We start from the raw sequence: 20,500 nt of genomic DNA, 5'->3' as shown, positions 1-20,500 counted from the left end.
GTCAGAAAAAAAAACAAGAGAATTGTAGTTATAAGTACTACTTGTATATGAATGTGAGTGAATTAAATTCTTCAATTAAAAAGCAGAGTATGAGATTTCAAAAAACAAGATTTATCTACATTCTTGACATAGGAACTTACTCCATTTTTTAATGACACATATAGAAAGTGATAGTATTAAAAATATTTTATGCAAATGAAAAGAGCACAACAGGAGTAACACCATTTATAGCAAAAAGCATACGGTTTAAGTTTTTTAAAAGTAGAACAAAGAATATATCATATGAAAAATTGGTGAAATTATAAGATATATTATATGTAAACATGTTTCCCTATGTACCTATATATTGAGAGAGACAATAAGAATACTAAAATATTAAATAAAAAAATTGTTAAGAGACCTGAAGGTAGAGATATTATAACACAGCTAAGTACTTTGATGCACAATTTCTTATAATGACAGATCATTCAATCAAGGAATCAGTAAGAAAATTTGGAATACTCTCTTGAGTTTTAATCCAATAGACCTAACGAAAATATAGATAATATTCTGTTAACAACATCATTGTGTGTGTGTGTGTGTGTACATATATATATATATATATATATACACATTATATTTACATATATCCATAGTTATACATTTACCAAGAAGGTGAAATAGAGTTCACTCAAAAATAGATGGAAATTGGAAACTCATATTACATAAAGCAATATAACACAGAAAGACAAATACTAAATATGTGGAAGCAAAATCACAGATGCAAAACCATTATCTTTTGGCCCATGCTGATCTCATCTCTTTATAAAGCACATGAAGACATAGACCACTGATCTTTCTGTCTCAGTCTTCTAAAAGCTGAGATTGTAGTCATGAACCACCAGGACAAGTTTATGGGGTAGTGGGGATCAGACCTAGTTCCTTACACAGGAGTAGGCAAGAACTCTACCAACTCACTGAGCTGCATCTCAAACCTCACAAAAGTTAATCTCAATGTGATTTATCAGTTGCTCAGGGCTTGGAAGGATATTAGAAAGGAAAGGTAAAGGAATTTTGAATGATAAGTAAACATAAATGGTTAGGAAGAAGTTTTATGCTATATGATTTTACCAAATATAGATATAACTATAGTGTACAATAATTTTTACATATTTGATGGGTAAATAAAAGGTTATTGAAGACTCCAGAGTTAAAATAATAAGGAAAAAAGCATTACTTATCCTTGTTTAATAGATATTGTACATACATGCAGAAATATCACAGTAGTCCATGAAAGACCATAAACTTTGATGTGTTAATCAGAAATACTAAGACAAATTGATAGAAATAAGTAGTATTAATTACTCCTATTTGGTAATTACAGATTATATAATGTAGCAAATATTACATGGAGAGCATCTTAGAGATATATTATAACTAAAATTATAGTAAATTTTTGAAAAGACTGAAATCAAGGAATATGCAAATCAATAAGTAAATATACTTTTTCAAGGTTTTTAAAAAGTTAGGGCAAGTAGCCATAACATCCATACACAAATACAAAAGTCCTTAGTAGCCAAGCAAGAAAACAAAGCTGGAGACATCATACTCTCTGGTACCAGACTATGCTCTAAAGCAGTAGTGAACAAACTACATGGTTCTGGCATAAAATTAGACATACCAATCAATAGAACATACATCTCAGTCTTATCAGTTCCAAAACTTGAAAAAAAAATCAACTACAGACTGGAATGTGAAACAAATCTAGAAAATGTTTAGGGCAAACTCATGATTAGAAATAATTACAGATAATGGAAAACTAGAATAATGGGACTGCAGTAAACTAAATGTTTCGTACAGAAGATAAAACATCAACAGAGTTTAGAGTAGAGTTTACAATTCATTTAAAAAGGGTTATATTAAGAACTCAAACAATAGAAAAAATATTCATGCTCCCAGTCGTCAATATTTAAGAAAAGGACAATAGACCTAAACAATGTCCAACACCCATGACAATGATTAAATGCCATTAATCACTAGGTAAATGGAAATCAGACCTCCAAGGAAGTATCATCTCACTCTTGTGAAATGGCTATATAAAAATCCTGAAGATAACAAGAGATGGACTGCAGCAAAGGCTTAGATGGAAAAGTGCTTGCTGTGTATTCCTGACTCCCAGAATCTGAAACTTCAGAAACCATGAGTCTGACATTACTATATGCATATTATTGTAAAAATATGATTTTTGATTTCTTTAAAGATGTGTTATATTTGCCCATTCTCCCTGTATATTTCTTTCCTATTCTTTGTTTTATTTTCTTCTTATTTGGAGATAAGGTTTCTCTGTGTAGTCCTAAATATCCTGGAATGTGCTCTGTAGATTCAGATGACCTTGAACTTAGAGATCCACCTGCCTCTGTTTTCCTAGTGCTGAGTAAAAGGCATGCACCACCACTGCTCATCATTCTTTATACTAATACAGTTTTCCTTTGTTAGGAATGTGATTTGTATTGCTGAACCTGGCGAACAGTCAGCCAAATGCTTGATGACTTTTAGGGAAATTAAAGACCACTCTGTGCACAGTAAAATGGTAACTGTTGGGGTAAATGCAAGTCTGACTTAATTAATCACAGTCCTTATTCGCCTGGAGTTAACAGTCCAAGAGGACAGAACATATTGTGCAATGTCTGAGTAAGATGCTGATCAAACAAGAGCCAGAATGTATACAACTTAGAGAAACTTTGTAATTTATAATTGTGTAAAATTTACAGAACCACATGTATCCATAGCAATAAAACTCACTGAGCTACCCTCATTAAGAATTAACCAGATCTGTTATCAATCCATGTACTGCAATTACTGTTAGTTATTGCTTTCCATGTGTACCGTGCAATATAAGTAAACACTGAAATACACAATTTATGACACCTAAAATAAAATGCTAACAACTTAACTCCTTAGAGAAAAGCTTACATACTTTTAATTGGGATTTCCTAGAGAATTTATACTTTTTTTAAATAGAAATATATCTTTACTTTCATCCAAACTTCTTATTTATTTTACTGAAATTTGGATTTTTAATACAATATATTCTGATTAGAGTTTTGTCTCCCCCAAACCCTCTCAGATCTTCCCCACCTCCCCACTCATCCAAACGTACAAATGTTGTTGCTTTTTCTTACTAGAAAACAAATACAAAACTCCAGCAAAAGGCCTGTTCTACTGAAGACTGTACCAGTACCCAGAACCCCATGTAAGACCCCATAGCCCACCAATACTACTCAGAGCCTGCCCAGATTCCTCCAGCAGCAACCCCTCTCCTTGCCTCCATATCCAAGTCCACAATTCTGGTGAAAGCTCCTTGCCTTACCATAGGCCATACTGGTATCTGAAACCCCAGAGGCTACCCTGGTATCTAGAAGACCATAGACCACAGCACTCACAGAACCCCCGAAGCCCCAGAAGCAACTTAGGCACCAGAAAATCCGGAGTGTTGGGCCCCATTTCGGCCCTGGTTTGGGCCTTGTGGACAAACCCGAGCCTGGCTGGAGTTTGAGACCTGTCTTATTCACTTCCATACAGGAATGACTCAATAAAACCTGCTTGGTCCTGCCTCTGCACAGCTATTGCTGATATAGAGCCTTGCAATTGGCCCTGTCAATCACCCCATATCCTCTGTCACCCTTGCTGCCCATTACTCACCCCACCAAAACCCCTCCTCCCTATGCTCCAAGTTTAAATAAACAAGAGGTTGTTACATTAAAGTTGAGTTCCTGCTTGAACAAGACTCCCGGCTGGGTGTGTTTCTTTGGGCTGCTGACACTCACCATCTCACTCAGCTCCAGAGAGACCTAGTAGGACCGGGACCTCTCTTTCCTCTTGCCTGAACCTGCTGGCTTTAAGGAGCCAACACCAGAGGTCACACAGGCCACCAAAAACCTAGCAGAGACATCCTATTGAACCTGAGGACTCAATGGTTACCCAAATCACAGGCTATTCAGGCCAGAAGACAAAAGAGAAAATAGAAACCAAGAAAAAAACATACATTCAAAATAAGATAAACTCAGAAATCAGCATTAAAATCTATAATTACCTCAAACTCAGATGCTTAGAGGCCATCAACAGCAGCCAGAACACTATGACAACAGGATAGCCCAGCTATCCTACCATAGCAAGCCCTGAATACTCCAACACAACTAAAACACAGCAAAATAAACTTAAAACTAATTGTATAAACATGATAGAGTGTTATAAATAGGAAATGAATACATTTCTTCAGGAAACCCAGGAAAACACAGCAAACAATGGGAGTGAGTAAATCCCTTAAGGAAAGCCAAGAAAGTGAAGAAAGGAAAAACAAACAGGTGAAAGAAATAAATAAAACTGTACAAGATCTGAAAATGGAAACAGAAGTAATTAAGGAAAAACAAACCTACAGAATCCTAGAGATGGAAAATCTAAGTAAGAAAATAGGAACTACAGACAGAAGCATCAGCAACAGAATACGAGAGAGAAAAGAGAGACACTCAGGCACAGAAGATATGATAGAATAAACTAATACATTGGTCAAAGAATATGCTAACTCTAAAAGCTTCCTGACACAAACCAGCAGGAAATCTGGGACACTATGAGAAGGCCAAACCTGGGAGTAATAGAATAGTAGAAGGGGACAATTCCCAGCTCAAACAAGAAAAAAATTTAAACAAAATTATACAAGAAAAATTTTCTAACCTTAAGAAAGACATTCCTGTAACCGTACAAGAAACTTACACAACACCAAATAGATTAAGCCAAAAAGTTTCTCCACCATATAATAGTGAAATACTAAACATACAGAATACAAAGAATATTAAAAGCTGTAAAAGAAAAAGCCAACTAACATATAAAAGCAGATCTATTTAAGTTACACTGTCTTCTCAATGGAGACTGTAATAAAAGTCAGAAAGGCATGAATAGATGTTTTGCGGATTCTAAACCATCACAGGCACCCAGAAATCTTTCAATCACCATAGATATTCCATGACAAAGTTGAATTTAAGCAATATATAAACATAAGTCCAGCTCTACAGAAGGTCCTAAAAAAAAAAAAAAACTCCATTCCACAAAAGCTAACTACACCTATGAAAACACAGGAAATAATCTCACACCAGAAAAACCAAGAGGAAATGCATGTGTGGAGACACAGTTTCTCAGTGGACAGATGTCTTGTAGACTCTAAGAGACTCCATAAGGCAGCCAAGACTATATAACCAGCAAAACTTTCAAGCACTATAGATGACAAACTCAAATTTAAACAACATTTATCCACAAATATAGTCCTATAGAAGGTACTATTAGAAAAATTCCAACCCAAGGAGGTTAAATATACTCATGAAACTAAAGAAATTAATAATCTCACCATACCTCAATATCAAAGATGCATATACCTCAGAGTAAGTAGCTGCAAAAAAAGATTTTCCAAGAAAATGGATCAAAATGGAAAAAAAATAAAGGTGATATAGCTATACTAATATCTAACAAAATAGACTTCCAGCCAAATTTAATCAAAAGAGATAGGGTCGGACACTTTATATTGATTAAAGGAAAATTCTGCCAAGGTGACCACAATTTTGAACATTTATTCCCTCAATGCTAGGGTACCCACATTTGTAATAAAAACATTATTAAAACTTAAACATGATATTGGACCCCATACATTAATAGTGGTAAACTTCAATACCTCACTCTCACCAATGGAAAGATCATACAGACAAAAAGTAAACATAGAAATAATAAAGCTAGTAGATATTATGAGTCAAATGAACATAGCAGATGTCTATAGAACATTTCACCTAGACAGAAAAGAATATACATTCGGCTTAGCTCCTGTTTCTCCAAAATTGACCACATATTTAGTCACAAAGCAAACCTCAACAAATACAAGAAAATTGAAATAACCCCTTGTATCCTATCAGACACCACAGATTCAAGGTAGATTTTACAAATGTAAGCCTACAAAATCATGGAAGATGAACAACTCTCTATTGAAAAACTATTGGATCAAGGCAGAGATAAAGAAATCAAAGACTTTCTAGAATTCAATGAAAATGAATGTATAAAATACCCAGACTTATGGAACATATTGAAAGCAGGGCTAAGAGGGAAGATCATAGCACTAAGTGACTTCATAAAGAGAGATCTCCATAGAGAGATCTCACACCAGCAACTTAATAGCTCAACTAAGAGCTCAAGAACCAAAAGAAGCAAACACAATTAAGAAGAGTAGATATTAAGAAAATAAAATGGGAGCTGAAATCAATAAAACTGAAACAAAGAATAATACGAAGAATCAAGTAAAGAGTTTATTCTTTGAGAAAATCAACAAGAGAGACTTATTCTTATCAAAACTAAATAAAGTCAAAGAGAGAATATCCAAACTAACAAAATCAAAAAAAAAATGTGGGACACAGCAACAGACACTGAGGAAATCCAAAGAATCATTAGATCATACTTTCAAATATTTGTATGCCACAAAATTGTAAAATCTAATAGAAATGAATATTATTGATAGATACCATTGCCAAAGTAAATCAAGCTCAGGGAAGTAATTTAAATAGATTTAAAACCCCTAATGAAATAGAAGCAGTCATTAAAATTCTCTCAACAACTGAAAGGGCAAGGACAAACAGTTTTAGTGCATAATTCTACCAGATTTTCAAAAAAAGTTAATGTGAATCTTCCTCAAATTATTTCATGGTATAGAAACAGAAAGAACCTTGCCAAATTCATTTTATGAGTCCACAGTCCCCTGATACCAAAACCATACCACCAAGAAACAGAATTATAAACCAATTTCCATCATTACATTGACGCAAATATACTCAATAAAATACTTGCAAGCTGATTCCAAGAATACTTAAAAAAGACTACCCTGATCAAATAGGCTTTATCCCATAAATACAGGAATGGTTCAACATTTGAAAATCTGTCAACATTATTAGCCCTATATACAAATTGAAAGAAAAAGGGGCACATCCTCATTTGAATATATGCTCAAAAAGCCTTTGACAAGGTCTAATACGCCTTCATGAAAAAAGTCTTGAAGAGATCAGGGAAACAAGGGACATACCTAAGTATAATAAAGGCAATTCACAACAAGATGATAGCCATCATCAGATTGAGTGGAGAGAAACTCAAGGAAATTCCACTAAAATCAAAAACATGATGATGCTGTCCAGTCTCTCCATATGTATTCAATAGCATAAAGTTCTAGCTAGAGTGATAAAACAACTAAAGAAGATCAAGGCAATACAAATTGGAATGGAAGCAGTCAAAGAACTATTATTTGCAGATGATATGACAGTATATATAAGCAACCCCAAAAGTTCTACTAGGGAACTCCGACTGCTGATAAACACCTTCAGCAAAATGGCTGGATACACAACTCAGAAAATCACCAGCGCTCCTATATAGACACATGACAAGTGTTCTGAGAAAGAAATCAGGGAAACGATACCATCCACAGTAGCCTCAAATAATGTAAAATATCTTGGGGTAATTGTCACCAAGCAAGTATGACAAAAACTTCAGGTCTTTGAAAAGAGAAATTAAAGAAGATAACAGAAGATAGAAAGATGAAAGAGGAAAGGATCTTCCATATTCGTGGATTATTATTATTTAAATAATAAGTGGAAAAATGGCCATCTTATCAAAAGCAATCTAGGGATTTAGTGCAATCTCCATCAAAATTCAAACACAATTCTTTCTAGACCTTAAAGGAACAATATTCAACTTCAAATGGAAAAAAAAGCCCCAAGATAGCTAAGATGATCTTTTACAATAAAAGAAATCCTGGAGATATCACTGTCTCTGATTTTCAAGCTCTACTACAGAGCTATAAAATTTAAAACCTTGTGGCATTGCCATAAAAACAGACAGACTGATTAATGGAATTAAATTGAAAACTTGGATGAAAGTACACAACATATGGACAACTGTGTTTTGATAAAGAAGGCATAATTATACAATAAAAAGGAAAGAATCTTCAACAAATGATGTTGCTCTGTGTATATGACTACATGTAGAATAAAGCAAGTAGATCTATATCTATCACTCAGAACAAAATACAAATGCAAGTGGATCAAAGGCTACATCATAAAACCATACGCACTGATCCTGATAGAAGAGAAAGCTGAGGAACAGCTTTGAACACTTTGGCACAGAACACAACTTCCTGAATAGAACACCAATGAAGCAGGAACTAAGATTAGCAATTAATAAATAGGACCTCAGGAAGCTAACAAAGCTTCTGAAAGGCAAAGGACACTGTCAAAAGCACCAAAGAGTAGCTTACAAAATGGATAATAGTTTTTACCAATACCACATCTGACCAAGGGATAATTTCCAAAATATAAAAAGAACTCAAGAAACTAGACATCAGCAAACCAAATAATCCAATTTAAAAATTGGGTACAGACATAAACAAAGAATTCTAACAGAGGAATCTGAAGTGGCAAAGAAGTTCCGAAATGTTCAGCATCCTTATCCATTAGCACATCAAAAGGATTTGAGATTAGAAAAAAGTTATCTTAGAAAGATGAGTTCTCTCAGCTCCCTTTTGGAAAGTCAAAAAAAAAAAATCTGCACAGCTTTACTTCTAGAATTCATGCTTGCCCTCACTGGTAAAGAATTGAGTATAGGCATCATTGCTAACTCTGAGAAATGGAAAGAAAATGTTAGTAATCTCAGATTTGCACCATTTGAGAATATATTCTGTCTTTTGGTAGATTACATATAGCTCAGCATGAACCATTCATGTGATAGTATATATTGGGCCTGAATTATTAGACAACTTTGAACAAAAGCTAGAAAAGAAAATCATATCTAGGAAGACAAAACTAGAGTTTTAAAAACTGAAAATCTTTGGGAAGACTAAGTTAGACTGTGAGAATAGCTTCCTTCTGATACCTTCATCTCTTCTTACTTTAGTTGGTTATTGGGCATCTTAAGTACAAATCTTCACATTATTTTTCCTTTGGTTAAGGATTATGAGACACTACTTACCACAATCCTTATTTGATAGTGTTGTATAATAAGAAGTAAACATACTGACTTCAGCCAGGGTAATCATTTATGCATAATTTGAAGCAGGTGACGTTATATGGTACATAAGAAAAAAACAGGATCACGTTCCTTTTGTAAAAAGCACAAAGATGGCAGGGTCATTTGGTGAAATGTGGTTCCTTGGTTTCCTTTCTAACTTTATCACCAGGAAAGTGATGTGGTCCAAAAACCCAGATGTTCATTGTTGGATCTATATGATAGTGCCATGTATGATCTTCTCAAATTATTGATAAACACTAGCCCTTCAAAACAGAATCACAGATCTTAGATATTTAAGCATAATATATATTAATTATATTCTGCCTTTGATAAAGATTATAGCAATTTTAGATTCCTAAAATGTACATGATAGTTGTATACCTTGAAATGTTCTGAATTACAGCATTTTCATTTTACATTATTAATATAGATATCTCAGAATTTTAAATTATCAGTTATTCACTTTACATGTGAAAAAACATTCAGAAAGTATTCACATATGTACAACAAAATGATATATAACACTGTTTTTTTTTGTCCAAAGAGGAATAGTGATACCATGTTTCTTGACAAAGAGAAAGAAATTTAATATAGCTATTTTTTTTTAGTTTTCTTTACATTGGTGTGATTTTGCATAAAAGTAAAATGGGAAATAATAGGCTTATCTCATTTATATTTCCCAATCTTAACACATCTTGAGGAAAGATAACACAGGAATCTAGAAACAAGAACTGAAACATAGACAATGGGGGAACACTGTTCCATGACTTCCTTTTTATAGCTTACTCAGCTTGCTTTCTTATACAATACTGGATCAAAAACTTAGAAAGTATAAATACCTCCGACAAAACTTTGTATGTTACATCATGCTGTTATATTCAAGCCTTGTGGTAATGGTGTAATTATTTACATGGAAAGTGATTTATAAACTGGGAACTATAATGATTGCTATTTATGATATATATTAGAACCACATAACAATTTGTATACGTGCACAGTAAAAATGTCTTAAAGAAAATTTTCTAGATTGAATATAGATTGTTGCTATTTCAAAACATAAAAGTCATGGCCAGCAAGATGGCTTAGTAGATAAGAGTGTTTGCCATGCATGTCTGAAACCTTGAATTCAATGCCCAGAACCACTGATAGAAAGAGAAAATCAACTGAGAAAATCATCAGAGTACAGAGGGATGTACTCTGATGCCTACAGGCTCACTGTGGAACACATGCTCCCACACGTACCACGTGCACATCCATAACACCAATGAATTAATTTTAAAAATCTAAAAGTCAGGGATGGAAGAGATAGCTTAGTGGTTAAGACCACTTACTGTTCTTGCAGAGAATCCCATTGAGGCAGCCTTATAGTTGCCTCTAAGTCCAGTTCCAGGGAATCTGAGTCCCTTTTCTGAACTCACCTGCACACATATGGTTCACATAAATTCATGCAGATACACACATATGTAGCCTTAGATTTTTCTGAACCTACTTTAATAAGGGTTCTCAAATGCTTCACTGCCCCTTCTAGCCCGCAGTCCAAAGGTAGTGGAGAAAAGATGATAAATAGGACAAGGGGATGTGGTCCTGTTTAGAAGTAGTTCTTCAGGGCCATTCCAATCTCTGTTGTCAGGATACAAGCAGTCCAGTTCGATAGTGTCAGGATGTCAACAGTCCATTTCAAAGTATCACCAAACACAACCAGATAGAGTGTCTTGATAAGTTCTCTGCCATGCCTTTTTCAGTGAAGTAAAGATTAGTGAAGACACAATGAAGCTATGCAATAGCTAGCTATGCAAAGCACCCTGTCACTAAATGTTGAGTCCTATTTATACTCTCTCCAAACATCACATGTCCATCACAAGGGTCTTGCCTCAGCAAAACACCACGAGTCTGCATCACATGACACAACCAGAAACATACATACAAATAAAAAAATCTAAGTAAAACATAAGTAAAAATGTTATAATGGTCAATGCCTGTGACATGGTATTACATGAGAGCTTTTCTTAACTCAGCTGCCTCTAATTTGATATGAGATTTAAGTATGCTGGTCTCTATTTTCTCATCTGTATCACATCCATAATATATTTTTTCTAATGTTTCTTTCAGGCACAAATTGAATATTCTTTAACCATATGTTTGTTTGAACTTTTGGATAAAGTTCTAGGTGTTTTGGGGATGTTAAGTTGGGATTCTAAAGAAGCACAACATGAACTATTTCTCCATATGTTAGCTGTTGGAATCTCCACAGCATATGATGCTAATTCTAGCCATAATTTTGCTTAATCCTTATTTTGTGATACTAGACTAGAGGTATATAAGTTAAGGGTGGGATGTTCATAGCTTTTGCTTGGTCTATGTGTACAAGAGAGTGACAAAAGGAGAGTAAATAGCTAAGAGAACATGTTAATGTTTTAATTCACAAATTTATCAAATTATTAAGAATGTTTTATTATTTAAAAAGGGGAGGGGGTTGTTTTATCCTGACAGTGTTCTTTTGAGTTCTATACTTAATTTAAATAAATTGAATAAGTATAGAATAGGTGTACAAAGAAAGTAATTATTTTCATTTCTGCTCTATATACCAGTAATATATTCTAGGAACAAGTTTATCCATGTAAAATGGGACATGGAAATGTGTATTCTCTACAGTGTCCTTAGTAGTTAGAGGTAATTGTTGTCGACCTAATGATTACATTAAACTAATGATAAATTATGAATTAAAATGAATATGTTGTTGTTGAATAACAAAATGAAACAAGTTAAGCAACTGGAGACAGGAAACACGATTCAATTCTAAGATACAGATTAGAAGCCAATTAAAGTGATATAGGAGCCTAGTACTTCATTCATCAATAAAACATCTCTAGGCTTGCTAGTGATTAGACATGGGAACATTTCCTGTCTTCTTTAATAGATAACAGTTCTGACACTGTGTCCTTTAACAAAGTGCCAAAGAAACAACTCAGCACACTCCAAGAGAAAAACAAATCACACTTTGTCAGAATTACATGACTCCTGGATTCTGCCACTGAAGTAATGATATCTTCTGACCTTTCCTTTTTACTCAAGAATTCTGTTGGGCTCTTAGGCTAAAGGGCTATTGCATTATCTTGAAACTAATTATACCCTTTTGAAAGGAAGTTATACGAACTCTTGTCAGTGCTTAACTGGGAATATGTTATAAAGTTTCTCATGAATTCAACACATCTTCTTATACTTAGAAAACAAAATGGTCAACCACAGAGATAATTTTCTGAGGGCTCTTTTGTTCCCTAGCCCAGATTGATTTAAAACCACCAGTTCATTTCCACAGATGTGTGCTAAGGCACTTTAAGGTGGTACAGCATACACATCTTTTGTTTTTATGGTAATCAGAATGATACTTATAATTGGTCAGTTGAAACGACAATAACAAGATCTTCCACAGTTTTTATAAAACTCCATCATATGACATCATATCTCTTAGGAGCTTGATACACAACAGTTGCTGTGGATTTTAGGTTAAGTGAAACTCAGTGGGTAAAGCACTTGTCACACAAGCCTCAAGGACCTTCATTAAATTCCCCAAATCCATGTAAAAAAAAAAAGCTGGGCATGGTGCTCATGCTTTTTATCCTAGCACTGGGGAAGCAGAGATAGGAGGATCCTTGGAGCTCACTCTAGTGAGCTGCAGGATGGTTAGAGAATGTAAATCAGAAAAACATAATATGATGAATGGCCGAATGTCTTTTGACCTAAGAATACTATAGGGTAAAAAACAAGATACTTATGACTAAAACACTGAGGGATACATGCATGGGGAAAGTTTGGTAACCTCTGCCTTATAGTCTTCCTCCCCCTTGTTTCTATGCCCCATCAGTGCTTTACCATGGGCTACTGACTGCATGGAGTGTCTAGGGTATAGGTGATTCTTATAACTGAAGCAAAGGAAAAATAAAGTCTAAATCATTAAATATTATTGAGAAATTCTCTCCATGTATCATGTTAAATATTTGTCACCTAAGGACAGCCATCTGTTCTCTAGTTTCCATTTGTCCACATTCTCTTTTCTACTTGCCAAGTCTTAGATACTCGATCACTTGATTTTCAAAATCAGGATGCCTCTACATTGCCTATTGTTTGTGCTTATTTATAGCAGTATCTATTCTATCTGATCTGTTTTCTACATTTCTCAAAACAATGGATTCATATCTCATAAATATGGGATTTTATTTATAGTGATTTTGCAAGCATCACAATTCAGTCATTTCATCATTCTGCTCAAGTTGGAAAGCTGGAAAACAAATATCTGAGCATTATTAGTTACTCATATCAGAATAAATGTACAGAAATTTTAATTTGTAATTGCTGTGAAGTATCTGCAGGAGTCAGTTGGAAGGCTTTTCTCTCTTGTCCCTTTATTCATTTTACAGGATGACTCACCCAGTCTCATTGATTCCACAGTGACATACAGAGAAACAGCCTTTGGATTTATATTTTCCATTTTATCCTCTCCACAACCCTGCAGCCATGTATAGAAATTGTTTGTGTATTCTGTTTTTATTGAAGATAGATTTTTTTTACAATTTCCCCTCCCTCTCTTTCTTCTAGCTCCCTTCTACCTGCCCTCTTCCTAGATCCACTCCCCCTCCACCTCTCAACAGAAAAGAACAGGCCTTGTGTTTTGTTTCGTTGTGTGTGGTGGTTAAAGTATTCTTTAAATCTGCTAATCATCATGTGTTCCAAAATTGCATAAGCAGCTTCCCTTTGCTACTGCATCTCCTCATACCTACTTTTATGACCAAGTGAGTCTCAAAATCTCACCTTCTCTCCTGGGAATGGTTTGCCTAATTAATACTTTAGGCTATTGCCAAAGCTGTAACAACCTCACTGTAAGGCACTATTGCTGATTTTACGTCACCAAACATGGAGAAACAAAGCTGGTGCTTAACTAATGGGAGGAAATGGAGTGAGGGGACTGTGTGAAGGGGAGACTAGAAGGGGGCAGTAGTTGGGATGAAATGAATAAATAAATGAATAAATAAATAGATGTTTCTTCCCTGCTGACCAACATTCATAGTGCTGAAGCTATTATGCATGTTATAGGAAAAGTAATCATCCATCTTACACAGCTACAAAACCTATAAGCTACAGTAACAACTGCCTTCAAGATATCCTGGTGTAAAGAGTGCCACAAATACTGTGGAAATAACCAACCACTACTGGATTGGAATTCATTCACTCCATCAGATGGAATCCATATCTGACTCTGCTAAAGTTTCTAAGAGCCTGAGACTAGATAGTTCATAGGCCCCAGGGAATACAATTTATTAGTCTTTTTAAAGAAGAATATAGCAATAAAATGATTTCTAATAAAAATTTCTCTATCTATATCAATCAGTGTCTTCCTTAGCACACATCAGAGAAATTTATTCTTGTAGTAAATAGAAATTAACACAAAGATCCATTTAGTCCTAAGCTGGATATCTTTAACCCTTCACTTCAAGGTTCAGATATCTATTTTGAAGAGGACTCTAAGATTGCAGAAAGATTGTAGGTGTTACGGTGATGGGTGACTTTAAGGAACAGTGTCTTCCAGGCACAAAAAAGTACTTTCTGGGAATGTGGGATGGATGTAAATCTGAGTAAATGTGACAGCCTTAAAAGGTGGGGATAGGGATCCCCAAACAATATGGTGACTGAGACTATCCATTTCAAGGAAATTTGAGATTGATTCGTAGACCCTTAATCAAAAAACTAAGGTAAAGGAGTCATCAAGGATGAGTCCCAGCATTTACCCTGGCCTTCATAAGGTGGGAAAATAATCTTTAACATGGATCACAACTTAGAAACTAAAAATAAATTATTGACATACTATTATCACAAAATATTTGCTCTGTCAGTTGGGGAGATTGTTCACTGTATAGTTGGTAGTTCAGTGTGAACCAGAATTTGAATACCCAAAACTCATGTGAAAAAGCCAGAAAAAGTAACAAAAACTAAAACCACATAGAAAGATGCCTTAGTTTATAACATATTAAGAATTCTCTCTATTTCAGCAGATAATTATGATTATAAAATCACTGGAAAATATGCAGATTCTTGATCAATACTTTGAAAATGGAAACCTTAGAAACTTTGCTTGGTTAAAACAAAACATACTTTTCTTGGCTTCATATACTTTTTTTCCCCTGTAGATAAGCAAAAAATTTGTTTATTTCTATTGTTCTTTTTTCAATTTTTTGTTTTTTACTTTTTATAATTAATTATTTTTGTTATTTACATTCTGAATGTTTCCCCTCCTTGTCCCCACTCCCAGAGTTCTTCACTCCATCCCCTTCATCTCTGAGAGAGTGCTTGCCCCCCTTCCTGTATCCTCTTCCCTGGGGCATCAAATCTCTTTAGGATTATATGCACCTTCCCCCACTGAGGCTGGACAAGGAAGTTCTGGGCTACATATGTGCCAGACCTTGAACCAGATCATTTTTGCTCTTTGGTTGGTAGCTTAGTCTCTAGGAGCTTCCAGAAGTTTTGGTTAATTGACCTTGTTGATCTTGCTATGGGGTTAACATCCCTGTCAGCTCCTTCAATCCTTCTCTTAACTCTTCTATAGGAATCCCTCACCTCAGTTCAATGATTGGCTGTATGTATCTGCATCTGTCTCAGTCAGCTGCTAGCAGAGCTACTCAGAAGACAACCATGCTAGGCTCCTGTCTGCAATCACAACATAGCATCAGAAATATGATCAGAGTTTGTTGCCTGTCCATGGGTTGGATCCCAAGTTGGGCCAGTCACTGAATGGCCCTTTCCTTCTGTCTCTGAATTTCTTTTAGACAGGAATAATTCTGAGTCAAAAATTTTGACGGTGGGTTGGTGAGCTCATCTGTCAACTCTCTTCTCCTGCTCTGTCTCTCCTACTGTAAGGTTAGATCAATGGATTTGATCCTCCACATGACCCTGCTGATCTAGTGGAGGTGGTTTCTTCAGGTTCCATCTCCCCACTGTTGGACATTTCAGCTAAGGTCACCCCCATTGAATCCTGAGCACCTATCACCTCCAGGTTCATATTCTTATTACTCCAACAAAGATAGTCTTATGCTTCAAATATCTGACTGTTAAATTAAAAAACAGTTCATCATGAACACCTGTTTCTATTTTAATTATTTTGAAATAAGTTTTAAATTCCCACAGTTTATAACTCAAAAGTTATAACACGGTCAGTAGAGAGAGAATTGAGTGAAGAACAGTTTATAGTGCCTCACAAGAGCAACTGTACACAGCTTTTCACACATGTATACAGTGGTGTCACATAGACGTTTTAAAATGGACACTCTGGGAACATTTATACCATGGAAATTGTCAGTTATCATAAAAAGAGGCTATTGCCAGAACTGCCTGGAAGGTCCTACCCCATTTTCAGCTTTTTTGTTGAAATGATTTTGCTCCTCACTTGACACTAGTGTTATTTGGAATTACTATAGCATCTCTGTAAACCAGCATATGGCCCATGCAAGTGATATAAAAAATAAAAATGTTCATCTGCTTCTCCCAGACTGATAGTATTATTTTAGGTGTGTTGTTCTGATGCTTGATTTTTTCATATATATTTCATAATTGGTACATACAACATTTCCTCATGCAGGTTTGAAATATTAATATCTGTCCATTTGTTGGTTATTTGGATGTACTACACTCTTTCTATTTAACCAAACATTGATCGGGTTCATTGTTTTCCCACATGAGAGGAAGCACAATGCTCAGCAATGAAGCCATTCATGGGTCATTTTGCTTGTGAGACATTGTGTCTGAAGGAATAATCCCCAAGTGGAGCTGGTATATTTAAACCTGGGAAGGTCTTTTACAATGATGAAGAGAGTCAACGTTTTCTCCATAAGTGTTCCAGTTTGCGTTTTCTACAGTGGTGCATGTGGTGAACATTTATGATTAAATTCATAACTGTTTTACCGTATAATTCATATGACATTCTTCTGTGTCAGAGAGAAATGTTATCCCTTATTATTCGACAAGCTCTCAAAAAGCACAGAATGCAACTATTATGTGAAGAGCCTTCCTCAGCTCTGAATCGCTTCCACAGCTTTACTCTTACTTCTACTTCCTGCAAAATGGTTTCTCACAAAACTCTTAAGGGAAAAGAGAATCATGAGATTTGACACAGTGTACACACACAGACACACATGCACACACACACATATATTCACTTTTCCAAATTCCTTTACTATCTTATTTCTATAGACAAAAATGAAAGAGAGAAAGAAAGAAAGAAAGGAAGGAAGGAAGGAAGGAAGGAAGGAAGGAAGGAAGAAAGAAAGAAAGAAAGAAAGAAAGAAAGAAAGAAAGAAAGGAAGAAAGAAAGAGAAATGAAATTACGTGGGGAATTGAAATTAGGCAGTGATTGACCAGAAAGACCAGCACATGCCATGCATCTAAAATATTTATTCTTAAAGAAGAAAAACAAAAAAAAAGTTATAAATGTTTATACTACTTCCAGCAAAAAAATCAATATCTGGCTTTGCAGGAACAATCCCATAGTGAAAATAAAATTATTCATCCTTGTAGTTTTAAACAGGGAGCTTCCAACCCTGAGGGGAGAAAAGGCCATTTCTACAGCAGCTTTAAAAAACAAGAAGTAGAAATCACTCAAGGCCGATTCTTTTAGAAGATTTGTTTCATGAAAATGAAATGATGAGCAGCACCCTAAGGCCCCAAAGCCTTAAACAATTTCTTATGGACTTTCCTTGTGGGAGAAAAGATACACTGCAGACAATTTTTTAAGTCTATGCCCACAGAGTCTGCCTGTTATGATACAGTGTTTTAAATAAGGACTTTAAACAGGCAAAATGCTTATGGGTTGTTAGATAGACTGGGCTTTCTCAAAGCTAGAGGCAAGAATTGGAAGAAAAGGTATGCAATATTTTCTTTAAAGAAAGCCAAAATGAAATACAAAAAGGGGGAACTCATCTTTTCCCACACCACAGCACCCTGCATTGTGCACCCCAAATCTCAGACTTAGTAACCCTGTTTGTGAACTCACCCTTATTTATTCACTTTCTATCCCGGTCCCTCTCTCCTGTAGCCCCCACCCCTTCACAGAGTCCCTCCATATTCTCTCCTCCTCTGAGAGAGCAGCACATCCCACCTACCCACCTTGTATCCTCCCACCCCGGCACGCAAATCTCTGCAGGGCTAGGGCCATCCTCTCCCCCTAAGTCCTCACAGCAGCACAGTTAGTAGAACCGAATCCAGAGGCAGGCAGCAGATTTAAGGACAGCTCGAGCTCCAGTTGCTGGGGGACCCACATGAAGACTGAGCTCGGTGCCTAGGGCCAGTCCATGTATGCTCTTTTATTGTTGTTTCAGTCTCTGAGAGCCCCCAAGGATCCAGGTTGATATGGAAAGCAGTGCTCTGGTATTCCTCAAATCTGGAAGCACTTCTAAATAAGCGCAAACGTAACTGTCTCGATTGACTCACAGAACCAAGTCTGTGGCCCACCGACCTTGGAAGTCTGCTCTCCAGCACTAAGCTCCTTTGAGCTCTGTGTCTAAGTTCCAAGCACTCGTTCACTTTCTTCCTTTTGCCTATGAAAATGTACGTGTAAAAATTAATTTGTAACAACTGAGCTCCCAAACCTGAATTAGGACATTAAAACTGTACAACTGAGACTTAAATATATATTTAGTCAGCATTGCAATCTAACCTTCATAGTTAAAAGATGGACAGGATGAGGCACATAATCTTACAAGCATCTGGAAAGACAAAAGAAAGGAAAACAGGAATAGAATCACAAGTGCCTGAATGAAAAGAGAGGATCGGAAACAGAAAAGGAAGCCATTCTGTGAACTTCCCTGCCATGTGTCCTGTACCATATTTACATGCATGAGTGTCTTCTTGATGTGACCTTGCATTCACGAATTCAAAGAAGAAGAACTATACGACATCAAGTCAGTAAATATTCTAGCATAGATGGAGGAGTCGCTCTCGCTTAGCTATTGGCAGGTGATGGCTGCTTGTGGGCAGAAAATAAATTGCATTTAGGAGCCTGGTTACAGGTGAGATGCTCCCAATCCCCAGCCCCTCAGATGACTCCACAGCCATGTACGTACAGGGTAGCCTCAACTATGCGGCATAAAACCAAACAAATCAATTAGTTAAAAATTTACAGGAGGATTCGATGACAGGGAGATTATCCTCACACATTTCTAAGATCAAATAATTAGCAGTAAATACAAACCTGACAGAAATGCAAAGCTATGTGAAAACCAAGAAATGATGACAGGTACTTTTTGTGAAGTGTAGTCAGACCCCATGAGAACCACTACTGAGGGCATGGGGGCGCTTCCAGTCTGAGAAATCACCTACCCAGAAAAACCTCAGGAAGAAATGAGAGTGTGGTGAGCGGTTAATCACTGATTGGTCCTGTGTGGATTTAGAATCAAAATTGCTTATCTTTAAGGACCTGTGTGTGCTTTCTCAGGCATTTCTAATGGAAGCTCAAGGCCCGCAGCCTCAGAGAGAGGTGATAAATCCAAAACTCGTCAGAGTGGTAAAAAGAAAACCAGTGACTTCAGCTGAGGCTTCTAAATATAGTGGACAAAGCCAAACTTAAAACAAAGAATTAAACAAAAAATAACAGCGTTATTTTATTTTATTTTATTTTTTACCATAAACAATTCTGGCTTTTATGCTGGCATCAAGTTATTTTCTATCTTAGCAGGAAGCTGACAATGCTGATCTATGCCTCAGATAGTCGAGATCTTCAACACAGAGGTCATGACTTGAGATAGACATCATCCCTGGCTCAGGCAATGCCTATTCCAACACATACACACTTATCTTCTTGTCTTGCAGCCGATGAACCTTGCAGAACTTTGTCCCAGAAGCCCTTCTGCGGTGGGGCCTCACACAAGGTAGTTTCTAACAAACTGTGAACGTGAACAGGAACAGCAAGAGAGACAGCTGCCAGCCACAGAAGGCAGGCAAATGCAGGGACAGAGTTGTCTGGTTCCAGGACAGCTGTGGTGAAGCTGTTCACACTTCCCCTTCCTTTCCCCTGCCATGATCTCATTGCTTATGAGGACACACATGTTCCCAATGAGCTATCAGTTGGCTGCTGCATTACATCTCAGCCCAGTGCCAGCAGCCTCACAGGGACTGTGTGAGTTTCCCTGTAAGGATTCAATAATCTCTGTGTTGACTTAAAGTAGATGTGTAATCTGAAAATTAGAAATAACCAAAACATGAGATTCCAAGTAAGGACACTAGGCACATTGGGAAAGAAGTACATGAGAGGATGTCTAAAGAAGACTATAGCATCTTTGTCTGACCACACAAGAGTGATACATGTTGATCTGCTTTTCTGGTATTGGAGAGGATGTGAGTGGTACATCATAGCTAGTCTGTCATTCTGCTACACCCTCTTACTCCCTTACTCAGAAAGCAG

This window comes from Grammomys surdaster, unplaced genomic scaffold (genome assembly GCF_004785775.1).
Source record: "Grammomys surdaster isolate TR1022 unplaced genomic scaffold, NIH_TR_1.0 125580, whole genome shotgun sequence".
Lineage (NCBI taxonomy): Eukaryota > Metazoa > Chordata > Mammalia > Rodentia > Muridae > Grammomys > Grammomys surdaster.
The sequence above is the reverse complement of the archived record's forward strand: the minus strand, read 5'-3'. Positions refer to the sequence as shown.